This window comes from Mustela erminea, chromosome 1, assembly GCF_009829155.1.
Source record: "Mustela erminea isolate mMusErm1 chromosome 1, mMusErm1.Pri, whole genome shotgun sequence".
Lineage (NCBI taxonomy): Eukaryota > Metazoa > Chordata > Mammalia > Carnivora > Mustelidae > Mustela > Mustela erminea.
Window position 1 is genome coordinate 67,533,486 of NC_045614.1, and position 14,516 is coordinate 67,548,001.

At 35.9% G+C, this 14,516-nt stretch overlaps 1 protein-coding gene across 6 annotated transcripts in view; it reads left to right on the forward strand.

Annotated features, from left to right (window-relative positions):
- The window catches only part of FBXL2 (F-box and leucine rich repeat protein 2), a 151,834-nt gene that overhangs the window by 70,597 nt on the left and 66,721 nt on the right, over positions 1 to 14,516 (forward strand). The window lies entirely within an intron of this gene.

Consider the following 14,516-nt stretch of genomic DNA (forward strand, 5'->3'; position numbering starts at 1 on the left):
ACTGGCAGTAGTTAGCAAATCAGCTACCAGGCTGTCTGTAATAACTAGTGACTGGGATTTTGATGCCGCCAAGGAAAGGAGATGAGATTTCACATGTAAATGGAGAGGAATCAAATATATGACCACTACAATGCAGAGACTCTGGAATGGTTTCCTCCACCATGTGAGATGGGACTTAAACAAGCAAAGAAACAAGCTTCTGCTTAGGGTTCTGGGGGGGATGTTCTTTCTTGGAAAATCTCATTTCATTTGTGGATGATTCAAATTCCAAGCCTAGAGATTAATGTAAAATTGATGCTGGAAAGTTGAAATCTTTGAAGAATTTGGCAGAATCAAATGTTAAACTGTATCATAGGGGCGTTTCACAAACCAAGATACATGAGCTTTCCACACATCAATAATCAGATGAAAATGAGGTCATGATAAAATACTAGTAGTTACTGAAGGAAATGGTCCACTATAAAGTAGAGTAGATGGATTAAACAGTAATTAGATCAAGCTAAAAATGGAATTAGGAAACTGGAAAATAGAGATTGGAAATTTAACATAGTTCAGCAACGAAAGAAAAATGCAGAAAGGGCTAAGTGACCCAAAAGGTGGGATTAAGTGACTCAACATGTGTAAAGGAAATTATAGACAAATATAGAGAAAATATAGAAGATGTAATATTTGAAGCAATAGTACTGATAATGTTTCAGAATGGAATAAAGATATAAATCCTCAAAGTAGCACTGTGGGTCTTGAACAGGATCAATAAAGATAAATTTGTACCTAGGCATAATGAAACAGCTAAACGTCAGAGAATAAAATTACCTAAAAGGATTAACAATTGAATTGACAATAGAGCTCTCATCAGCAACAATAGAAGCAAAGAGTAGAAAAATATTTTCCATGTACCAGTGGAAATGTAAACTTAGAGTTTTTTGCCTACCTAAATAATCATCCTAAAATGAAAAACCTTTTTCATAAGATAGTGTAGGCACTGTGGAAAACAGTTTTTAGCAGTTCTTCAAAGAGTTAAAATTACCACATGACCCAGAAATTCTACTCCTAGATATATACTCAAAAGAATTGAAAAATACTTGTATATAAATAGAGTGTCATTATTTACAATAGCCAAAATGTGGAAACAGCCCAAATGTCCATCAATAATGAATGAATAACCAAATTGTGGTTATACAGTAGGGTATTATTCAGCCATAAAAAGGAAAGAAGTACTGATATATGCTACGACTTGGATAAACTTCAGAAATATTTTGCTAAGAAATGAAGCCACACCCAAAGGCCACATATACAGTAGGGTATTATTCAGCCATAAAAAGGAAAGAAGTACTGATATATGCTACAACTTGGATAAACTGCAGAAATATTTTGCTAAGAAATGAAGCCACACCCAAAGGCCACATATACAGTAGGGTATTATTCAGCCATAAAAAGGAAAGAAGTACTGATATATGCTACAACTTGGATAAACTGCAGAAATATTTTGCTAAGAAATGAAGCCACACCCAAAGGCCACATATACAGTAGGGTATTATTCAGCCATAAAAAGGAAAGAAGTACTGATATATGCTACGACTTGGATAAACTGCAGAAATATTTTGCTAAGAAATGAAGCCACACCCAAAGGCCACATATTGTCTGATTCCATTTATATGAAGTATTCATAATAGATAAATGCACAGGGACAGAAGGTGGGTTGGTGGTTGCCATGGCATAAGAGGAAGTGGGGAATAGAGAATAACTGCTTAATGGCATGGTGTTTTCTTCTGGGTAATGAAAATATTTTGAAACTAGTTGGAGGTTGTGGTTGTACATCATTGTGCATGAACTAAATGTCACTGAATTGTATACTTTATGGTGGGTTTGTTTTGTGAACTTTTTCTCAGTTTTTAAAATCACAATTAAAATGTTCCAACTTTTAGAACTCACCTGTCTGAATGAACTGTTAAAGGATAAAATCTAAAAGTTTGATCTCAGAAAGAATGTGTGAGAAACAAACTGGTAAACCAAATGTAACCATGTGATAAATATTATTTAGTATTGACTTTAGAAAAGGAAAGAAAATATTGATAATAACTAACATGGAAGATTTCATGGAAGCAATGACAGCAAGAACAGTTGTTCATGATTTCAGTTGGATGATGGGAGGGTGGTGATCAGAATTAAAGTGATTTAAGTTTTGGTGGGAGATATGTTGGTTAACTTCAACTTAAGAAATATTAATGAAAGGTCTTAATATTAAAAAAAATTATTAGACTTCTGCTTTTGCTTAGGAAGGACATGAAAGACTTTTATGGTAATCACAAGAAAAATTACAAATTTTAAAAGTCATACTTTCTATAGGGTAAGCAAAGAGCAATGGACAAGAGGAGATCTGAAAGAACTGAATTTCTCAGAAGGACAAGCCCTTTGTAGTGAGCAGAACCACAGCAGCTTCTGTACCTGGTGGTGAATGCCTAGTCATGGTACAGATGGGCCTGCTTTAGATATAGAGGCTAAATCACCCATGCTTTGGAGATTCAAATGCAAGGACAAATAATTCGGTCTAGCTGTTCTTTCCCTTTAGTTCCTCTCCACTCCTCCTTGGCCCCACGAAGTTTTGCCAAGAAGACAGTGATGAAGGAAAGCAGGAAGAAATTGTCCAGGCCATCATTCTTGCAATGATGGGATTCAGAGTACTTGCCAGACTTAAATCCAGAGGCTAACCAGAGCTGTCTGAAACAGCTTCTAGATCATACACTTCTAGATCATACACTGACAAGATATTTTTAATGTTATGTATGGCTCAGGAAATTGGAGATGAGCCATTCACAAGTGAAATTTAATTTTAGCTGTGACCCAGCTCCAGCTCAACTCAAGAAGGATCCTGAATGAGCAGATAGAGGAAAGGGCTTACCCTCTGGGAAATAAGCCAAATGATATGACATTCTTAACTAGTTTAGCCACAATGTCTGGAGTAGAGCCTAATATTATGAGACATACAAGTGAGCAGAAAAATGTGACCCATGAACAAAAGAAAACAGTCAATGTAAGCAGACTTTTAGATGATCCAGTTATAGGAATTAGTATATTAGGATTTTAAAAGAACTATTACAAAACGTTAAAGATTCTTTATGTGTCTTCTCAGGAAAGGGAAACAAAAGCAAAAATAAACTTGGGGCTATACCAAGATAAAAAGCTTTTGCAAAGCAAAGAAAACCATCAACAAAACAAAAAGACAACCTACTGAATGGGAGAATATATATGGAAATGATATATCTGATAAAGGGCTAATATTCAAAATATATAAAGAACTCTGGTAACTCAGAGCCCAAATAATCTGATTTAAAAATGGGCAGAGGACCTGAATAGACATTTCTTCAAAGACGACAGAAGGATGGACAACAGATACAGGAAAGATGTCCAACATCTTTAGTCAAATGCAAATCAAAACCACAATGAGATACCACCTTAGGCTTGTCAGAATGGCTATTATCAAAAAGGCAAGAAATAACAAGTGTTGGCAAAGATGTGGAGAAAAGGAAACCCTCATATACTGTTGCTATGAATATAAATTAATACAACCAATTTGGGAAACATGGAGCTTCCTCAAAATATTAAAAATAGAAATACCATATGGTCTAGTAATTCTACGAATGAGTATTTACCTGAAGAAAATGAAAACATTAATTTGAAAAGATATATGTAACTCTGTGTTTATTGCCTCATTATTTACGAAACTTATGGAATTATGGAAATTATGGAAAAAACCTAAGGGCCCATTGATAAATGAATTGGGTAAATATATGTGTAGTTGTATACATACATACACACATATTGGAAAATTACTCAGCCATAAAAAACCAATGAGATCTAGACATTTATGACAACATGAATGGACCTAGAGGGTATTATGCTAAGCAAAATAAGTCAAAGACAAATACCATATACTTTCACTTATGTAGAATCTAAAAACAAATAAACAAACAAAAAACAGAAGCAGAATCATAAGTACAGAGGGGCACATGAATGACACAGTCAGTTAAGTGTCTGGCTTTTGGCTGTGGCTCAGGTCGTGATGTCAGGTCCTGAGATCAAGCCCCATGTTGGGTTCCACACACTGCACAGAGTCTGCTTGGGATTCTCTTTTCTTCTGTCGCTGCTCCTCCCCACTCTATGCTCACTCTCCCAAATAAATAAATCTTAAAGGGAAAAAAAAAAGCATCATAAGTACAGAGAACAAACTGGCCGTTGCCAGAGGGATAGGAGTTCGAGGGGTGGGTGAAACAGGTGAAAGGAATTAAGAGGTACAAACTCTCACAAGTCTTGGGGATGAAAAATACAGCACAAGGAATATAGTCAGTAATACTGTAATGTAATGCAGTGAAAAAATCTTAACTGTACTTATTGCAGTGAGCATAGCATAGTGTATAGAATTATTGAATCACTAGTCTGTATACCTGCATACTAGATTATATTGTATGTCAATCATACATTAATGAATCTTTTTAATCATGAAAAAATATGTTATAGAATATACAGAAAAAGATGGCTATAGTGAGTGAAGAGGTAGGATATTTCAGGAGATCTGGAAATTCTTTAAAAAATGGGATTTCTAAAACTGAAAAATACAAAACTAAATCTTTTTCTAAAAATTGGTTAGGCTGGGGCACCTGGGTGTCTCAGTGGGTTAAAGCCTCTGCCTTTAGCTCAGGTCATGATCCCAGGGTCCTGGGATCAAGCCCCACATCGGGCTCTCTGCTCAGCAGGGAGCCTGCTTCCCCCCACCTCTGCCTGCCTCTCTGCCTATTTGTGATCTCTGTCTATCAAATAAATAAATAAATAAGATCTTTTTTAAAAAATTGGTTAGGCTTTTCAGCAGATTGGATACTGCAAAAGATAAGATTGATGAACTTCAAGATAGATTAATAAAAGTTATTTGAAGTGACATACAGAGAGAAAAGAGCAAAAATTAACACATCATGAGCAGCTCAAATGGTCTAACACACATATAATTGGAGGTCCAGAGAAAGAATGGGGCATAAAAATTTAAAGAGCCCCACATTTTCCAAATCTGATGACAGTCTAAAGATTCAGGAAGTTTAGCAAATGCCATAAATGAATAAATGCAATTAAAAATAACACCTAAGTACACTACAGTTAAATTATTGAAAACCAAAGATAATGAGAAATCTTTAAATATAGGTATGGAATGATAATATGAATTTTCATTGAATTCTTATAAGAAATAATTCAAAACCAAAGACAATGAAATGGCATTTTTAAAATGCAGAAAGAAAAAACTCAAAATTACATATCCAGCAAAATAATCTTTTTTTTAAAAAAAAGATTTTATTTAGAGAAGAGAGGGTGGAGGGTGCAGAGGGAGAGGAAGAGAGAGTCTTAAGCAGACTCTGCGCTGACTGTGGAGCCTTACTTGGGACTTGATTTCACACCTTTAAGATCACAACCTGAGCTGAAACCAAGAGTCGGTTGCTTAACTGCCCAGGCCACCCCAAAAAATTATCTTTTAAAAATAAAAGCATTTTCTGGTAAACAAAAACTATCAGAATTCATCACTGACATTCCCGTACTGTACAAAATGCTAAAGGATGTTCTTAAGGCTGAAGGGAGCTGAAAATCATGTACAGAAAAGAATGAAGAATACCATAAATGGTAAGTATGTGGGTAAATATAAAATACCTTTTACCTCTTAAAGTAACTTAAAAGATAATTGTTTTAAGCAAAAATCATAACACTGTATTGTTTGATTTATAATGTATGTCAAGTAAAATATATGACAACACAAAAGATAAAAAATTAAATGAGATTATATTGTAATTGTGGCTATGGCAATATAATATTAATTCAAGCTAGACTGAAATGGGGATGTATTGTATTCAGAGAAACCACCAAAGACATAAATATAAATTATCTGGTTAAAGAATTCTTAAAAGGAGAGTGGAAGAATAAAGAGCAGTTGGGGAAAATGAAAAACAAATGGCAAGACAGTAGATTTAAGCTATATACATGAAGTATAAATGAGCTTAACACTCCTATTAAAAGACAAACTGTTAAACTGGAGTTTTAAAAATAACAAGATTCACAATTTGATTGAAATTAAAAGATGGAAGCATTAAAAGCTGTTGTGGTTATGTTAGCATTGACCATGTAGACCTTAAGGCAAGGTGTATATTAGATACAAAGAGACATTTCTTGAAAATAAAAGGTCAATTGGACAATAATAGGAATGTTAAGTTTTGATGAACCTAATAAGTTGAAAATATATAAAGCAAAACTAAAGGGAAAAAAAGGACAAATCCAAAATTACATGTAGAGCTTTAATATACCCTTGATAGACTTATAGTAACTGATAGACTAATCAGACAAAAAAAAATAGAAAGGATATAGGAGATTTGAACCATACTTAACCAACTAGACGTATATAGGACACTACATCCAATAACTTTAGAATATACATTCTTCTCAAATGTAAATGAAACACATCAAAATAGATTATATGTTGAGTCATAATGTAAATTCAACAAATCTCAAAGAATTGAAATCATCTGGAGTATGTTCTCTGACCATAGTGGAACTAAACTAGAAATCAAGAAAAACAAAATATTAAGCTACATACTTCTAAATCCTTGGATCAAAAAAGTTATCACAGTGGAAATCAAAGCATTTCAAGTAAACAATAATGAAAGTATGGCATATCAAAATTTGTGGGACAGTGTTTAGAGGGAAATGCTTTAAATGCATGCATTAGAAAAGAAGGGAGGAGAGTCAGTGATCAAAAGTTCCATCTCAAGTTAACTGGAAAAACACAGCAAGTTCAAAGAAACTATAATGAAGAAGTTGATGAAGGGGACGCCTGGGTGGCTCAGTTGGTTAAGCAGCTGCCTTCGGCTCGGGTCATGATCTCAGGGTCCTGGGATCGAGTCCCACATCGGGCTCCTTGCTCGGCAGGGAGCCTGCTTCTCCCTCTGCCTCTGCCTGCCTCTCTGTCTGCCTGTGCTCGCTCGCGCTCTCCCCCTCTGTCTCTGAAAAATAAATAAAATCTTTAAAAAAAAAAAAAAAAAAAAAAAAGAAGTTGATGAAGATAAGAGCATAGATTAATGAAATAGAGAAATCAACAAAGATAATTTTTATTACTAAAATTGATAACTCTGTAACTTGACTGATCAAGGGGAAAAAAGCAAAACAAAATAGAAAGCCCCCCAAAAAGGGACATTACCAATTTTTTAAAAGTATTATGGACATAGTTACAGAATGCATTTGACAACTATGTGAAATTAGATTAAATGGGAAAATCCCTTGAAAAACACACTTTTAAAAACCAGAAGAAATTAAAAATCTGGAGTTACTACACTTGATCTTAGTCAAAAGGCCAAGAAACATTGAAAAGTTATCTATTAAATAGAATTTATTAATAAAATTTTTCTGCAGAGAACAAGCCCAGAAAGCTTTGAATTTTTCCAAAAATTTAAGGAAGAAATGATACCAATCTTACAGAGACTTTTTCAAATGTCAACATAACCCTAACCCTACCAAACTGAATGAAGATGTTATAAGAAGGGAAAATTACAGGTCAATATTTGTCTTGAGCATAGATGTAAAAATCCTGAATAAAACTAGCAAGTCAAATCTAGCAATATATAAAAAGCCTAATAATTATAACCAGTGGGTTTATTTTAGGAACACAGGATTTGTTTGTATATTTGAAAATCAGTCTGTGTAATTAAGCAGAATAATCTGATTTTCCATTTTTGGAAACTAGAGAAAGAAGATCAGTAGAAGTCTAAAGCAAGCAAAAGAAAGGACCTAATTAAAAATGGAGCAGGGGCACCTGGATGGCTCAGTGGATTAAGCCTCTGCCTTCAGCTCAGGTCATGATCCAGGGGTCCTAGGTTCAAGCCCCACATCGGGCTCTCTGCTCAGTGGAGAGCCTGCTTCCCCCTCTCTCTCTGCCTGCCTCTTTGCCTACTTAAAAAAAAAATGGAGCAGAACCCAATGAAATTGAAAACAGATGAAATCAATGAAACCAAAATTGGTTCTTTGGAAAGATCAATAAAATTGACAAGCCTCTGGCCAGATTAACCAAGAATGAAAGAAAACACAAATTACTAATAACAGAAATGGAAGCGGGATCATCACTACTAATCTCATGAACATTAAAAGGATAATAAAGGAATATTCTGAACTCCTCTATGTCCACAAATTTGATGACTTAAGTGGACCAATTCTTCATAAGACAAAAATAGTAACTCCTACACAAGTGAAATAGATGTACTTAATGGACGTATATCTATTAAATATGTTGACTTGATTATTAATAACCTTCCCAAACAGAAAGCACCAGAACAGATGGTTTCATTGGTCAGTTCTATAAAATTTTAAAAAGAAATACCAATTTTTAAGAATATTTTATCTATTTACTTGAGAGATGAAGAGCTTGAGTAGGTGGAAGAGGAGCAGAAGGAAAGGGACAAGCAGACTCCCTGGTTGGGGAGCCTGATTCAGGGCTTGATCTCAAGACCCTGAGATCATAACCTGAGCTGAAGTCAGACACTTAACCAACTGAGCCACCTAGGTACCCTGAAATGATACCAGTTCTTTATGCCATCCAGAAAATAGAAGCAGAAGACTTCCTAGGTCATTCTGTGAAGATAGCATTACCCTCATACCAAAACCAGATAAAGATATTATAGAAAGGAAAAACTATAGAGTAATGTATCTTGTGAACATAGATGCAAAGTCTTCAACAAAATATTAATGCATAAACAATGAATTTTGGAAAGCTGAAAAAATTTTTTAAAAATCAAACTATGCATAAAAAGAATTACACACCACAACCAAGTGGGATTTATTTCAGGTATGCAAGTACGCTTCATTCCAAAATTGAAGTAATCCATCACATCAGTTGTTTAAAAAAGAAAAAATTATATAGTTATTGGTAGATGCAGAAGAAGCATTTGACAAATACTAATGTCCATCATGACAGAAACTCTTATCAGACCAAGAATAGAGGGGAACTTCCTCAACTTGATCAAGAATATCTACAAAAAAACAGGCTGCCTGGCTGGCTCAGTCAGTAGAGCATGTGACTTTTGATCTTGAGTTCAAGCCCCAGGCTGGGCATAGAGCTTATGGAAGGAAGGAAGGAAGGCAGGCAGGCAGGCAGGCAAAAGGAAAAGGGGAGGGAAGGAAAGGAAGAAAGAAAACAAAGAAAGAAGAAAAACAGAAAAAACCTTCAGCTAATACTATACTTAATAGCTGAGAAACTCAGTTCTTTTTTCCCCAAGATCAGAAATAAGAAAAGGATGGCCACTCTTACTGCTCCTATTTATCATAGTACTGGAAGTCCTAGCTAATGCAATTAAATAAGAAAAGGAGGGGGGAGGTATACACTGAGAAGGAAGAAATCAAATTAGTCTTGTTTGTAGATGAAATGATTGTGTATGGAGAAAATCCCAAAGAAGTGACTAAACATTTCTGTAACTAATAAGTAATTACAGCAAGTTTTTAGGATACAATGTTAATATGTAAAATACCATTGCTTTCCTATATGCCATTAGTGAACAACTAGAAATTGAAATGAGAAGCAATACCATTTACATTAGCATAAAAATGAAATACTTAGGTATAAATCTAGGATAATTTGCATAGGATCTATATAATGAAAACTCCAAAACGCCAATGAAAAAAAGTCAAAATCTAAATAAATGGAGAGATGACATATATTCCTGGATAGAAAGACCCAGTGTTGTTAAAATGTTCATTCTTCTCAAGTTGATCTATAGAATCAAACAAAATCCCAATCAAAATACCACCAAGTTATTTTGCAGATATCAACAAGCTCATCCTAAAGTTTATATGGAAAGTTAGAAGACTCAGAAAAGCCAGTATAATACTAAGGAAGATCAAAACTGGAGGACTGACACTACTTGACTTAAAGACTTACATAATGCTACAATAATCAGGACAATATAATTTTTCTGAAAGAATAAACAAATAGATCAGTGGAACACAATAACCACTGTGGAAATACAGCCACACAAAGTCAACTGATCTTTGACAAAGGAGTTTTAATTTTTTAAGATTTTATTTGTTTATTTGACAGAGATCACAAGTAGGCAGAGAGGCAGGCAGAGAGAGAGAGGGAAGCAGGCTCCCTGCTGAGCAGAGAGAGCCTGATGCGGAGCTCAATCCCAGGACCCTGGGATCATGACCCAAGCCAAAGGCAGAGGCTTTGTCCCACTGAGCCACCCAGATAGGCCCCAAGGAGTTTTTATTTAATTTTTTTTATTTTTAAATTTTATTTATTTATTTATTTATTTATTTATTTATTTATTTGCGAGAGAGAGAGCCAGCAAGCAAGCATGCATGACTGGGGGAGGGGGAGAGGAAAAGAGGGAGAGAGACTCTCAAGCAGACTCCCCCCTGAGTGCAGAGCCTGACTTGGGGCTCGATCCCAGGACACTGAAATCATAACCTGAGCCAAAATCAAGAGTCGGATGCTTCACTGAGCCACCCAGGCACCCCAGGAGAAAAAGCAACTTAATGGAGAAACTATCTTTTTCACCAAATGGTGTCGCAACAATCAGACATCTATATGCAGAGGCAGAATGTAAACACAGACCTCACACCTTTCATAGAAATCAACTTAAAATGGATCATAGACCTGTATGGCAAATGCAAAACAATAAAACTTCTGAAAAAACCATAGAAGAAAATGTAGGTGACCTTGGGATTGGCAATGAATTTTTAAATACAATACCAAAAGCATGATCTATCAAAGAGAAAATTGGTAAGTTGAACTTTATTAAAATTAAAAACTTCTCCTTGGGAAAGATAATGTTAAGAGAATGAAAAGATAAACCACAGACTTGGAGAATATATTTTTCAAAGTCACGTATGATAAAGGACTGATGTCCAAAATACACAAAGAACTCTTAAAATCTGACAGAAAACAAATGAATCTCAAAAGGGGCAAAATAGATGTGCCTGGAAGGTTCAGTCAGTTAAGTGTCTGCCTTCAACTGAGGTCATGATCCCAGGGTCCTGGGATCAAGCCCCACATCAGCTCTTTTCTCAGCAGAAGCCTGCTTCTCCCTCTCCCTGCTACTCCCTCTGCTTGTACTCTCTTTTTGTCTCTGCCAAATAAGTAAAGTCTTTTTTTTTTTTTTTAATGGTCAAGGGGCACTTGGGTGGCTCAGTTGGTTGAGTGGCTGCCTTTGGCTCAGGTCATGATCCCAGGGTCCTGGGATCAAGCCCCATGTCCAGCTCCTTGCTCAGCAGAGAGCCTGCTTCTCCCTCTCCTTCTCCCTGCTACTCTGCCTGCTCGTGCTCTCTCTCTCTGTCAAATAGATAAAATTTATTTTAAAAAATGGACAAAATATTTAGATACTTCACCAAAGAAGACATACACATGACAGTAAGCATATGAAAAGATGCTTAGTATCATGTCTTTAAGGAATTAAAAACTGAACGAGATATCACTGTACACCTCTTTAGAATGGCCTAAATGTAAAAACTTAACAATACCAAATGTTGACAAGATTCAGAACAACAGGAACTCTCATTCATTGCTGGTGGAGCTTCCAAATGGTAGAGGCACTTTGGGAGACAATTTGGCAGTTTTTTTACAAAGCTAAACATAAGGTTACATGATCTAGCAATTCTAGGCATTTATCCAATTGAGTAGAAAACGTACCTACAGAAAAACCTGCATACAAATGTTTATAGCATAATCATTCATAATCACCCAAAACTGAAAGCAAGTAAGATGACCTTAAATAGGTGAATGGATAAACTGGTACATCAGTTTCAATATTAATATTTCAGTATTAATGTAACATTAAAAAAAATAACGAGCTATCTTGTCACTAAAAGACAAAAACTTTAAGTGAAGGATGCTAATCTGAACGGGCGCATACTATATGATTCTAGTAATTACATTATGAAAAAGGCAAAACTGTGGAAACATTAAAAAGATTGATGGTTAACAGGACTTCATCTGAGGGAGGAAAGTGGTGAACAGGTTATCAGTTCAAGCCCTGCTTGGGTGTAGAGTTTACTTAAAAACACACACACACACACACACACACACAGAAAATGACATTTAAAAATCCCATTTTAATAGTAACACATCAAATAACTGGTGCAGGGGAATCTAAAGATGATGAGAGTATCTATATGGAAAACTACAAAAATTACTATGAGAAATTAAAGACATCCTAAATAAATAATGGAATATATCATGTTTCTGGATTGGAAGACTTGATATTATAAAGGTTTCAGTTCTCCCCAAAGTTTCTATAAATGCAATGTAATCCCAGTTAAAATTCCATAAAGTTTTCCTGTGAAAATTGACATGCTGATTCTAAAAGGGAAGAGGAAATTCTAAGAACCAAGAATAGCCAAGGTAATCTTAAAGAACAAAGTTGAAAGACTTAACATTACCAGACCTCAAGACTTATAAAGCTTTATAATTAAAACAGTCTTATTGGCACAAAGGTAGGCAAACAGACCAGTGGAATAGAATACAAAGTTCAGAAGCATATCCACTCCTATATATCCCTTTATAGATTTGCTGATAACCAAGTTGCCTTTGCAGTGCTTTCCTAATGAAGGGTGAAGTTATCACATATGAGGTAGGAAGCAATTTCCAAGAAAAAAAAAATGCTTGGAAAGGCTGGAACTCAATTTACCATGACTCTTAACTCCTCTAGCTATCTTTGTCTCTATTGCCACTGTCCCACGCTCTTATTCAAGGCATTTATTTTATTCACTGAAACATGATTCAGGAATTCGACTTAGGCTGCAGTTTGGTAATTTGGAGTCCTATCATGCCTATTTAATTTGTGCAAATTCAACTACATATATTTATGGGATGATGGGAAGAGGGAAAATAAACATTAAAGGCAATCTGCTTTTTCATTCAGTAACCATAAAATTTGGTAGTAAGCTTGAGATGAAAATGTGAACTTTTGCTCCAGCTGTTGGTTTTCATGTGTGGCTGGATGTGTGAGCATTTTGCTTCAGTTAGTGTGATCCTATCTTTCAAAGACAGGTGTTTTCCATACAGCATGCTCACAAAGCAAAATTACTTCATCAGCTGTTCAGTTGAAAAAAAAAAAATAGCATCTAGTCCAGTCCTGAGGTAAAAACGGTTGAGTTTAACTTTCTAAGGCTGTATATGTAGTGGTCATAGACTTGGGCTCTCAAGCCAGACTACCTGGTTTCAAACCCTAGCTCTATTCTTACTATCTGTGTGGCCTGGGCAGGTTACTTAACTTTTCTGTGCTCTGTGTCATTCTCTGAAAAAGAGATAAACAATGTTGAGACTGTTAAATGACTAACATAAATTGTGGCTAGCACATAGTAAATACACAATCGAAGTTAGCTACCTTTTTAAATATCAGTGCAATTGTTCTTATAAAGAGGTGATAGAAAGTGGTCTCCAAGGAGGTACAGTCTTAAGGGATTCTCAAGGGAAACTTGGCTAACTCCTTTTTCACCTAGGCTTTTACTTTAGAACCTAGCCCCAGCATATTCTACCATATGCATTTCTCTCTCCAGTCCTTGGTCTTTTAGAGAGCTAGTGATGAGTTGTGGCTCATAGTGGAATGGTCGTATGGCACAGAACATGGATCTTTGAGGCAGAAGGGCGTGTGGGTGGGGCAAGATGTATTTCCATAGAGGCCATGTAGGTTTGCAGGCACCTTGAAACATGTTTAGCATATACTTTAGTGCGTATTTTTAGCCATCAACATTTTCCTATATACAAAGTTCCATTGCATCTTTTAAGGTCAGTATAGCCGTAATGTTTCTATTCTTTACTTTTCAGTAGAAAGTGATTGGAGCCTGTATTGTAGAATGGTACCTGTAGCATCACTAGCCCTGTGGTGCTGCTTGTGTATGCATTATTGTAGGGTACAATGCTCTGGGGTTTTGTGGATCTGCTATTGTTCCCTGAGCCCATGGATTTTCAACTGACCATTGATTGTTATCTTTGGAGAATTTGGAAGAACTTTATAGGTGGCTGTTTGCCATCTTAACTTTTCCCCCTTCTACACAGAGACATAAACTCTCATATTTATCCCCCAGAACTATGAGAATTGAGATCCTATTATTGTCCCTGACCTCATCCTCATAAACCTCTCTTCTCTCAGAAAAGCTGCTCTTTGTTTGCAGCTGTTACCACACAGTGCTGAGACACACGCAGGTATTTGCCGAAGTGCTATCATCAACAACTCATCTCCACTGCCCATGTTGGGACTTCACCCAGTCCCCTGACGTACTGACAGCTACTGCTCCCTCTAGGGGCACTACTAGGTTTTTGTTTACTTCTCTGATTTTTCTTTTCCTCATCTTTCCCCTTCTGTGGTTCTTGGCTTTTGCTCAGCAAAAACTGGTCACTATAGAACTTGCCAATGAATGGACTCCATCTTTCTGCTCTGTGAACAAACACATTAAAGCCAAATGCGTTTTATCATTGAGTCTTTCTTGGCTGTGTTATTTGAGGC